Here is a 12546-nt window from a genome sequence, read left to right on the forward strand (position 1 = left end):
GGAAGAGTTAAAAGACTGCCTATTTATGAACAGGTTTTACCTAATCCTCATGAAGAATTTTTCTTAGTACAACAATGACCATACTGCTTCCCTATGAATTGGATTAAACAAATCTTTGCCCAGTGAGGAAGCTGGACCTGCACATACACGCAGCACAGATATTCAAGGGTAAAGAACATGAAGACTGGTAGAGGAACATCAATGCGAGTTTTTCAACTTCACAACTGAGTGTGAAAGGGCTGCTATTAGAAATAAATGAATGGCTCAACAGCAGTCAAGCGTCTTTCAGTAGGGTTCTGCAATGCAAAATTAAAGTCAAAATGTTGGCAGAGGTCTACCTGGATAGTGTCATATCAGGATACATCAAATAAATCATCTTACCTTCACCTTCAAGCTCTGACTGTGATTGGCCTGACAGGGAATTAGTGAAACATTTTTATCTGCTGACTTATTTATTGCTGAAACACTCTTATTATAGTCTTTGAAATGTTGTTCACAGTTCTAGCCATTTTCTGACTTAAATTCAGTGACATTCCTGCAAAAACATTCAGAAGTAAATGGCCATAATATGTTCTGCAGACATAGGAAATACCCTGAGGAGGGGAGTTAATGGGAATGAACATAATAATGCTCTTTGAGGAGAGTGAGATGTGGTATATATTTTATCTTAAAGGATTTTAACTGAATCCCTAAAGGTTTTTTATGTGGGAGAAGTTTTTCTGTTTAAGTGAAAGCCTAGTTGAATTTGAAAGGGCACTCTCATTTTGTTCTCTTCCTCCAAAAAGGGCGTTGATAGATTTGTTCTATGTTGTTTTGGTTCAGGTTTTTGTAGGATTCTCATGGATGTCCTCTATGTGTTTTGTCTACTCCTTTACTCACAGTGCATCAGATGAACTCTATTGCTCATGTCTTTCTCCATAATTAGCCAAAAGCCAAGGTAAGTTAACTACCTTCAGATTGTAAATGCCTTACTTAATGCCCCAGATATTGTCCCATCACACTTTGGTAAGTGCTGACAAGAAACAAGGAGCTGCAAATTTCAGTCTTGAACACACGATCTGCCCAGTGGCTTTCACCAGCTTTTTTTCAGGCATTTAACTTAGCATAGATTTTTTGTTCAGTCAACCATTTCAACTTCCTGACCATCGGTGGTTTCCACAGTGAAAAATACAAAAGTTCAAAAAAGAAGAATCTGACTTAGAAACATTTTCACCAGTTCCAAACAGGCAGAAGTGAGCACAGCGCTGCCCACCCACTCAGCAGCTTGTGTGAACATGCTGGGGATGCAGTATGAAATAAGACCTGCATTCCTTTGGGCTGATTTGTCTTGTCTTTTCCATTAGTTTCAACTCTCTAGTTAGGGACACGAAGCAAGAAACTTTGGCATGTTAACAAGCCAATTTCAAATTCCCTTGTCTAGGTTGGTATCACTCACCTCTGAGGCACCTAGATCGGCCCTGTGCACTCAGACATATTGCAGAACAATTCTATTTCTCCAAACCAGGTCACTGTGAGAACAGGGATAGGAACTTTTCTCCAAGAACCAAGGGGCAATACTTTTCTAAGAAGCAGAACACCCACAGGACTTTGCAGGCCTTCACAGAGCGTCTGTATCAAGCACCCAACTGCTGCCTTCTTGCCCTGTATCCAAACCATTTCCTCTACCACTTCCATGTTGCCTGCTGTTTCCATATAGGCTGTGACGAGCCTCAGCATGGAGGGCACAAAGCTCACAGAATGAGAGCAGAGACTGATTATGCTCTCACTCGAGTGAAAAAAGAGAAGAAATCTATTCTCTGGACTACGTCCCCTGGGGTCAGACTGACCCTCCTTCTACTGATAGAGGAGAGAGGTTATGCTATGTTCCTATGGGGTTCCAGAGACGGTAGGTTCCTTTAGCTCTCCACGTACGTTTACAAGGCAAGGTAATGTGTGCTGTTGAATAAACTTTAACGTGCAAAGCTTACTGACTGTACTGCTACATTTCCTCCGCACATTCTTGTGCCCACCAGCAAAAATGGTGGAAGGAAGAGGGAAAGAGTTTTGTAGAATTCTTTCTAGTCGCGTACTAAATATACAGAAGCTTTAGTTTTGTGCAATAACTCTATCTTAGCAGAAGCAGCACCCTGAGCCCTGCAGCAAGTATGCTTCATCTAGCTCCAATTAAAATACTAGGAGTTTATCACCCGCTGAACTCACTGTGCTTCAAGCAAAACCTCTCACAAAGCTGCAAAACAAATCTAAGATCTCAACAATATCTTGTAAAACTCTTTTATGGATCTTTTTATTGTCATGACTACTCATGCCTTGCCACTGTGAAGTTTCTGCATTGCTTCTGTGATCAGCTGTCAGTGAAGTAGATGAGAGGCTTGAAACTTCATTAGGATCAGCAGTTTAATTTATTTCTCCAATTTTGCATAGAGTTGTGAAGAAATTGGAGCTGTTCTTCTAGCTGAGTACAGTTCAAAAGCAAAGCTGCAATGCAAACTTTTTCTACCCTTGTAACTTTGAGAATGGAAAATCCAATCCCATTAAAAAGACCAAGTGCTACAAGTCATGCTCCAAGCTTCTCAGATGGCTTCAGTGTTAACTGCAGTAGGCAAATCAAGAGCTCATTGTTAGGAAATAGTTTTGTAAAGGTCATTTCATCTCAGAACTAAACCATGAAAATTTAATGTTAGGGTTTTTTTTTTTATAGTTTCATTTGGTGACTTTTTATAGCACTTGCCCATCATTTTGCTGTTTTCTGCAGCATAATAATTAGACATCATAAACTGATGATTAACTTTAAGAGGGCCAAACACCATCAGCAGCTAAGATTAGCATAGGGAAGGGAAGAAAGCTCTTCCTCAACACTGGATGCTGAGTGTGTTTCTAGCTCTGTCCTTCTGCAGTAAGGTAGTAGCAGGGATCCACCAGGTTCATCAAGTACTCTTTTGCCTAGGGGCTTTCCCTTTCAGCCCAGGATAAAGGCAGCACACCCAGAAGTGTTTGGATGTACAGTATAATCACTGAAATGACCAACCACTTAGAAGCATCTTCGTCCTTACTTACCAGTTAAAGAAGAGTACCAGAGTAAGTGATGGAACATAGAGCTACACAATTAAAGAAAAAAGGTAAGACGACAAAGTTCATATGAATTAAGCTGATGATCTTCTCTCAAAAATGATATTTCTTTCACTGCCAGTAAGCTGTTAGAATGCAAGCCCTTCTTCAATAATCCGATAAAAAAGCATGAGACTTCAAAACATCAGCTGCAGGTGCTGCTACTTGACTTTTCATTCTTAAGCCACGGGCCCCGACTGGCAGCCTGGGGTTTTCAGAACAGACTGACTCCACCAGTGGAGACACCTGGCAATGTGTTGCAGTGTGGGCACAGCATTTACACCAATGGATCAGATCATAAGTCAGAAGCAGGGCTTGCTCCTCTTGCAGTGTAAGGTTACTTTGGCCAATTCATTTAATGACCATTTAGATGGCTCCTATGTCAGCCCCTCAAGCCCTATCTATTTTGGTGTTTCTGACCAAGCATCTTATTAGCTTGGTAGCTGTCGAAAACTACAGTTCTGATTGAGAAGGAAAAGAGATGCCAGAAAATTAAGGGAAGTAAAATAAGTCCTTGACAAACAAATTCAACTGCACTCTAAATCTTGCATAGCTGTGTGAGAATCCAGACCAATCATTCACATCCACAATGATCTCCCTGACTTTCAACCTCACTTGAAAGGCTGACACAGGAGCTTTGCTGGTAGAGGAGAAGGGCAGGCAAGTTTTGAAATATAAAACTGGAAAACTTACTGGTCTCCCAAATGCACAGCCATGCTCTTTACTGCACATTAGCAGTTCCAGGTGAAGGCCTGTAAAAAAGCAAATGATAAACATTTGAGACATTGACCACCAGATTAATTAGTAAGCTCAGTACAAAAAAAAAAAAAAAAGAAGACTTTGACTGCAAAATTCAACCCTATGCCCATCTGCAGACTTTCCTAGAATCCAGCAATATTCACCTTCCAGATCAGGCACTTGCTGCTATCTCCTGCTAGCAGCAGAGGTATCAGTTCCATCCTTTAAAGTACAGACCAGGTCTGGAACCCAAATATAAGGATTCACAGATCTGGTGTTTTGATTTGGGCATCACAAGCTCTGAGAAAAAACAACAGTAATTTCCCCTTAGAAAAATTGTTTCAGATCCGTTTTACAGAGAGGAAAGACAGAAACTATTTCGTTTACTTGTAATGACTTCTACAGGATACAGGGACTGCTAAAGTAATTGCATTTTATTTTATTGCAGAGGCAAAGAAGGAGTAATGCAAGTAGGAAGGGTCTCTAGATATCCACCTTCAGCAACAATGAGCAGCATATACAAGAGCTGTATTAATGAGAGTACAGTATGTGAATCAAGTGAGGTCATCCTGTGATACTTGGTGGCTCATTTGTTGTATTAGAACCACCTCAGAAGGACACTGCATTTCATTTTGGCAGGGAGATCTAACCTGGAGAATAAAAAAAATATTGTGGAATGGCAGTTGTGTTAAGACAAAGCAGTCACTTATACACAAGCACACTAAGAACAAGAGCAACTGGAAGGAACCAAGCTCATATTCAATGAGTGCCAGGTCCATGGTTATACCCAAGCCCTCTTTTTTTCCTCCAATCAGGAGGAAAGTCTTTCTAGACAGTCTTTCGGTGAACAGTTTTGTTACAAGCCATGAGAATTATCAGAATAGGTGAAAAATCACAGCAGCCCTGTAAATTCCTGTAGAGAGCACCTGAACACATATCATGGGTTCAGACATTTCCAAAGAACAACCTCACAGGCAGCGGAGCACAGAGCACAAGGCACAAGAAATTCGTCTCTACTCATTTCTCTGAGCACAGAAGGAATCAGAAATCACCCCACTGACTGCGTTTAGATACCAGATTTGAAAAGGAGTAGAGAAGCATTATGCAAAACATGCTCAAGACAAAGCCAGTTCAATAGCAATACAATCGCTGTTGCTTTTGCTTTACTGAAGGCTCATGGATTTCAGCAATAATAAAATTATTTAAAACTGACCAGTGAGATAGCTTGACAACCACTTTCTCTACAAAACACTCACCTGCAGTTTATTCAGGAGCATTTTTAAAAACGACAACTTAAAACAGTATTACTGCGGATACCTTAACTTTGAAGCTGTCCCATTTCTCAAGCCATAAAAAAGACAGGCATCAAGAGAGAGAGACTTACATAAATCCATTCCCACGGCACTCAAGAGCATGAGAGAACAACGTCAACACTTGTCAAGCTAGATGTAACAGATATGAGAGACTGGCCACAGATAAAAACAGAAGTGGACAACTGAATTAATACCAACATGGGAAAAGCATTCAGAGCCTTTTACCTTTCCCTTCTTTTTGACAGTATAAAAATAGGAAGAAAGGTTACACCAGGGAATTGGAGCTGACTACCACTGGGGAAGGATCTCTTTTGGAGATTGCTTCTCCTGGAGTCTTCTCAGCAAGCCCAGGACAGGGGCTTCTTTAGCGTGGTAGCCTGTTTAGCCCTTAATGTATATTTCTTAATTATAATATCCGTATGTTCATTGATCATACAGATTTGTATGTGGCATCTGGTGGATGCTGTTTTTAAAACCGATGTACCAGATGTGAATTCAAATTAGTGCTAAGAAAGCGTAAATAGAATCCAGAGAAGTAGGCACAAATTCATCCACGGTGTGGGATATGTGATGAAGTCTTCAACAACAACAGGTGGGAAATGTAGGTATCACATGGCAGATGCCAGTCAGGAAATGACACATCTGCAAGTTCATCTGAGGTGAAGAATTTTGCCTGAGAACGCTCGCACATGAAGGCAGCACTTTGTGCTTGGCCTCTGAATTCAAAATGATAAGACGATTAAATTCGTTCCTTTAGCTCTCTGAAATGGCTCAAATTAATTAATGCTTCAACTTCCTTCTTATGCACGATAAGATGCATGCAGTGAGGAGTGAATTAAATGAGAAAAATGCAAAGGACTAATTATGTTTACAATGCTGTGCTGTAGAACAGCAAGTGAAATGATTATCTAAGCATCAAAGTCATCTAAGAGACCTACGTTTTGTAAGAGTTTTTTTTCTCTTATTAATAGAAAACCCAAACAACGCAATTTGTCAAGTGGTGCAAGTCAGTTACATAATTCTCCTCAGGTAGCCTCCTGACCATTAAAAACGGATGGTCTAAACCTAAGAGAATTCAAGTTTGTTGGGAAATGACATATTTGCCACTAGTACAGTGTATCCAAATACACCCCTCCCACTGTGCCGAAACAGCTCCCGTCAGTCCTTCGCTCTTAGTCTCAAAGCCCAGAACCAGCAGCTCATTTTCACCTCCCTGGAGCTGCCCACCTTCCCACCGGCAGCCACACTCCTCTCTTTTGAGTATATTGCTTCCTCTTGCTCTCCATGCCTGAATTCCCTGGGTTTACCTGTTCTACCTTTAAACACCTCCCCGGGTCCATCTGAGCCACCAGCTCAGTTACACCAAAGGATCAAGCCAGGAGTGGATCCTTTTAGTATGGACCCATGGAAAGCCGAGAAATGTGAGTGAAGCACGATCAAATAGCTGACTGGATTTGTTTGCAATTTTTAGCAACTGCCCTGTGCTACCGGTGGACTGGACAAGGTATATTCTACTTGTAATGCCATTCTGCAGCTATCGTGACATCAGTTGCCTCTAATCCATTAGCAAGCTTGTCAACAGAGTTGTGCAGGTGCAATTAAACAGTTACAGCCAATGTACCAATATGAAGTAGAAATTAAAATTTATCAGCCTCTCCACTAGCAGCACCTCCCTCAGAAATAAAATTTTACAATGCCAGTTGTAAGAGCAACACTAAAAGTGCCTATTCTGTGACCTTGAGACTTTATCACCAGGCAGCAAAACAAAATATAACAAATCTTCCGGAAAAAAAAGCTATGAGTAAGTATTTCAGGGGAGGGGTCTAAATGGACAATACATATATAACACAGAACCCCCCTTCCATTAATATAAGCTTAATCTTTAATGAAGTCTTTTGGTTGCAGCAGAGCCCCTTTTTATTATTAATGAATGTTTGTTTTTATTGCAGCCTATTCTCCAGCCTCCAGACCACATCCAGGAGGCCATAAAAACATGAGAGCACCCTTGACAAAAGTGTTCTACAAGACGGTCCCTGTCTGCCCCGAGGTATGAATAAACTAAATAGACAGTGTGGATGCTTTATTTTCACAGCCATTCTGTCAAACGAGGTACTAGATGCTCCTGTTTATTTCTACGGGAATTACACCTGAAGCGATTCATTTGCGGTCATGTAAAAAGTCAGTGGCAGAAGCAAATTTAATTCCCAGCCCATTTTTCTAATCTCCCTTCTCCTTGCACCCTTCTTTTGATATTCAAATTATATCTACCAAAAACACACGGCAAGATCGTGTCAAAATGATGTGCATTTTTCCCTTCATTAAAGAAGGCTTTCCTAAGACTTTTCCTCTGCAAGAGGTGCAGGCCTTTGTGTTGTTCCTTTGTGCTCTTTTCATTCATGAATGACAAGGTCAAGACCCTGTCATTCCCACTTGCCTTCTGGATTAGTTTTGTTTACACATCAGCATTTGGTAATGTATATATGTGGCTGATTTTGACTTTCTTGCAGTACTCTGTCCACCTTGCTCCCTGGAGAGACTTTGCTAGGGCTGTATCTTTCTCTCCTTATGACCATCGCCACAGCACGCTGAAATCTCAAGCCCTTCCACTACTCTTTCACAAAAATTCATGTTGGCTGACCCTATGAAGAGCTCTTCTATTTTGAAACCACATTTCTCCACAGGAGTGTCTTAGTGCTGCTTCTACCCTTTGCTTTCTGGTACATGGCACTGTTCCTACTGGGTTCTAGTAGGCTGCAGTGCAGTAAGGACCAAGGTTCGTTAAACAGTGTATTCGTCTAAGCAATAAAACACATATGCTAACCATTCTTGTTGCAAACTCTGGAACTGGCACCACTAAGACATCTGCTCCTCTGAACAGCATAAAAATCTTCTCTACTAACATCACCTTATGGAACATCCCAAAATGTCATCAGAATTGAAATCATTAAGTAGCTGACCATTTTTATTGCTTTGCTGAGGAAAACAAACATGCAACTTGCCAAAAAGAAAACATCAAAAGTTTGAGCTATCAAGTCCTGATGAACATTCACATGAGTAAAGCAATTTGAAATCTGCATTGATTAGCTAAACCTCTGGCACTAAAGACAGAAATTCTCTCCAACTCTACGTGCATTGAGTTACATCTGGAAAAACTGATCCTGGAATGACCTTGAAGCAAAATGTCAGAGATTACCATTCTAATTCCAAAGCCAGTTCCTATTTCAGAGGAAAATAAGAAAGCTAGCTTCTAAATACAGACTACTATGTTCAGGAGTAACTAAAGCAGTGCACTGTATGGAACTGCAAGTCAAGACAAGAAATTACTAAGACTAATTCAAAAGTGAAATCAGCTGATAAGGCTCATGAAGAGTTTATATTGTTAGCTTTGTGACTGTACTCCAAGGGTTGGTTTTATTGGTTTGAGACAACAAACTCTATCAATACTTCTGGCTTATTCACTAACAACATAAAATCAAGAGCATTTCACACTGCGCTCTTCACCATTTTTGTGCCTGAGACTTGTTGGTAAGAAGAAAAAAAGGGGATGATCTTCATCTCAGGACTTCTTGGGGCTTCATCCTGTCTCCAGCACACAGTGGAATATCCAGAGACTATCTTCTCTGTTTGGAACTTTAAACCTCTTCCCTCATACCATCCCAAAGGCACATATTGCACTTTACTGATGCGCTGCTTAAGACAAAGCTCTGTAGTGGCCATGAAACTTCTGCTCTGTTAGAAAAATACAGGGAACCTCTAGATATGGAAACAATAGCATCTAACTAAGCTACTGCCCAAGGAAAACATCATACATTATCCTCATCATCTTTTATTTTCAGTAATGCTCCTTGAGATAATTCTCAAAGGATACCATGATAGATAAATTTCCAGCATACACAGCAGCGACAAGAAAAGCATGCTGTGAAAACACGTGTTATTCTTAGTATCAGAACTGACAAAATCTCACTACTAGTTTTATAATAGCCCGTTAAAGCCATTAAAAAGACAATGATGGGGAGGACATCTGTCTGCCATTGCTATGGCATCAAGTTCACGGTACGGAATACACAAACAAGTGTGCTGTTACTCTAGTCTCAAAGCTCACTGCAGAATAAGATGCTATGGAGGGATCTGTCAAGATGCAAATGTTTTTACAGATGCCCCAAAGAAGAACTTTTTTTCATTCCAGTGTGTTGAACTTGTGCATTGGCCTGCTCAGAATAACACAGGCAGCCGCTTCTTCTAGTACCATCAATTAAACAAATGCTATTTAATTTGGGCAAAGAGATAGACTCTTCACCAGGCACAATAATGTCCCTGTAAAGGCACGGCTTTTGAATTTTCAGTGTGCTTCATAGATTAAAGACAGAAATTGCCATCTGCTAATCTGCTTCTGATGCATACAAAGAGCCACTGCGTATGCTGTTTTCTGATGGTCTGAGGTTATGGTTTCTCTTCACTGCTCGGTGAAAAATATGCAGCACATGTCATAAAATCAGTTACACTATCTTCTTTGTAGTTTATCCCACATTGCCACTGTCTGCCAGGGGGTTTCCTGCTCACCAACAGCCAACAAAATGATTCTCCTGTTACATATCGCATGATAACCTAACCAGCTGTAATGGTTTTACCAGGCACTGGTGTACAGCAGTGCCTGTCAACTGCACAGCTACCTGCTGTGCTGCCAGAAACAAGTGCTTATGCAATTCACCTAATTTCTCTGGGCTTCAGCTTACCCTCTTGGTCTGGAACACAAATGGATGAGGAAAAACAAAGCCTCAGCACTGGCAGTGCTGTCTCAGGGCAGTCACCCATTTCTGAGAAAGCGTAAGGATGTGCACAAAACATGGGAAGAAGAAAACAAGCCTTGATCAATCTGCATGTGACTTGGGAGCGCCTGCTCTTGGGCCTTTTATTCCTTCATGAGAAATAAATCGACTCACCTATCTTGAACTTCTAGTCATCATCAAAAGAAAAGGCTGGAAGAAAAAGTGGAACAGAGATATGAATATTTCAGAAATTTAACTAGAGCAGATACGCCTGGAAATGGGATGGGCAGAGAGGGAGGACTGTTATTTTTCTGATTAGTTGACTATCTCCAGTGACCACCTGAAAATCAGCCCTCTCCAAACTGTCTCAGGATGAGTACTGCAAATCACTACTTCGAAAATATTGACCTAAAAAGCAAATGTGTAGTTTTAAATAATTAATAGCATTCTCTAAGTGGAATTTTCCAGCCCAAAATGAGATGTACAGTTGGATTCCCCTGAGACGAGTATTTCTAATGGAAACACTGACACAACCAAAATGATAATGCATTGAGCAGCAATAACGCTTAGCACATGCCCATTTATTTCATTCTTCTTATCAGACTGGATCTGGTCCCATAAAACATGACACTTTTCTTGTTTGCTCGACCTCAGTTTCAATACCTCTACAGCTTAAAAAAAAAACGCCAGTCCAAATGCATTAATAAAAAATACAACTTGATACATAAATAAAGAGAAAGGCTTGCACCCAACAAAAAGGGCAGTGCTTTGGTTATCTGTATTGTTAATTTCTTACAGGAATCTGGCCATCTTCCTATAGAATTATTGTGCTAAAAAGTTAAGAAGCAAAGCAAGACTTTGCTCAGCCTGGCCACTGCCTGTCCTGCTTTATCTCCATCTGTTGGATCAAGTGTCTGTTTCTAAAAGAAGTACCATCATCTTTTTGGTAAACGATCTTTACACATTTAGGGCCCAAACCTGCCTTTTGCCATATATGTCTACACACATATAGATATATACATCTCTGAGCACATTTTGGAAGACTAGATTTACCATAACTGGCTAGACCCAAACTTGGGCAGCACTGCCATATTTTCTTCAGTCCTATAAATGTCTCTGTCCAATATGTCCTCCCTGCATATGGGAAGATGGGTAACTGGGACCTTTAACAAATGAATGTCATTTTAAAAGTGGATCTCCTATCTAAACTTTATACTATCTGGGTCAAAGCTGGACTTGAAAGTCCCTGAAAAGACACAGGATATATTGTCCCATTAGAATTATAAGCCTACTGTCAATCCTGATCAGATGGGAGAGAATAGCAAAGAATAAGGAAAAGATGCAGGGACCAGCAAATCACAAGCAACAGATGACCAAAGCATGTGATTACTTGTATAGAATACAGAGATACGATAGAATGAAACACTAGTATCTTTGTAGCAACAGGATGTTTTCATGGAGATCAGGAGCTTTGCATTCTGTAATGACTTAAGACACATACAAAGAGAAATCAAATGGAGCTGGTGATAGAGTTTGAAGGGAGAAAAATAAAGCATTTATATTAAAATGTGAATTTCTCATCCAGAAATCAAAATGCCATAGCCCAAACCATGAACAGTATATCTGCTTCCTTCACTCAGGAGCTACAGGTGATCCCTGACCTCATATTAACCACATTTTGTTCCCAAAACTTTTCTCATCTATCTACCAGGTTCACCATCTTGCTTTCGATTGTGAGCTAGTTTCCATTTGGTGACAAGAACAGACATATTCTGGGAAACCCAGTGAGAAACATTTGTCACATCTAGGACAAAGAGCTTTAAATTGAGACATAAACAAATTCCTGAAGGGAAATACTTTAAGTGATCTTCTGTGGATACAAAACTACGTGGTCACAGAAGTTCATCTGGTCATCTTACCCATTAAATTCCAGTTCTACTGTTGACTAAAAAGTAACTGATTTACAATAATACATTTGTAGAATCTAACAAATTGCAACAATATTTCTTTCAGGCATATCACACTGGCTACAGACAAGAAATTCCTTCATTATCGGAGAAACGTTGAAGGATGAGTCAGGAAACTTCTACATCAGCATTATCATGAATAATAAACTACATGCTATAATATTTCCCAGCAGTACTCTTAAGACAGTCAATAAGGTGGAAAAAAAAATAATCTTTAACTGTGTAACATCAGTCTTCAGCATAGTGTTTAAATTATATTAGCGCTGTGCTCTGTAAATAAATAAATAAACAAGCAGAAGGTTCAGAAAGCACAGCCAAGCAAGTTTAATCTTGACGTAAGGCCGTGATGTTTTATTCATGTGATGAGAAGAGAGCAGCTTGCAGCTGTCTGGGGAGAGCTGTTACATACTCGTGGGGAAAGGGAAGAACAGTACGCAGCTGAGAAAAGCTGTTATGCAGCAGGGATGCAAGGAGGGAAGTGGAAAGGAAAATAGATTTTTCCCCTAGATGTTTGGCTGGCTTTGCTGGGTATTTGTTAATCAGGGCAAGATCTATTTATTCCAGACAGGGAGCAGCGCAGATGCTGATGCTCTATCAAAAGTAAAATAAGAGACACTCAGGATGGAACAGGCAGCTGTCCAGAGGCAGGCGTGTGGT

General features: G+C 40.4%; 1 long non-coding RNA gene across 1 annotated transcript; it reads left to right on the forward strand.

Moving 5' to 3' along the window:
- The first annotated feature begins 6878 nt into the window (after positions 1–6878).
- On the forward strand, positions 6879–12264 carry LOC122162409. Its single transcript, XR_006169555.1, has 3 exons — positions 6879–6957; positions 7106–7203; positions 11936–12264. It is a non-coding gene; the product is annotated as an uncharacterized LOC122162409 (long non-coding RNA).
- The last annotated feature ends 282 nt before the right edge of the window (positions 12265–12546 follow it).

This window comes from Centrocercus urophasianus, unplaced genomic scaffold, assembly GCF_019232065.1.
Source record: "Centrocercus urophasianus isolate 14NV4802_14NV808 unplaced genomic scaffold, USGS_Curo_1.0 seq_10, whole genome shotgun sequence".
Taxonomy (NCBI): domain Eukaryota; kingdom Metazoa; phylum Chordata; class Aves; order Galliformes; family Phasianidae; genus Centrocercus; species Centrocercus urophasianus.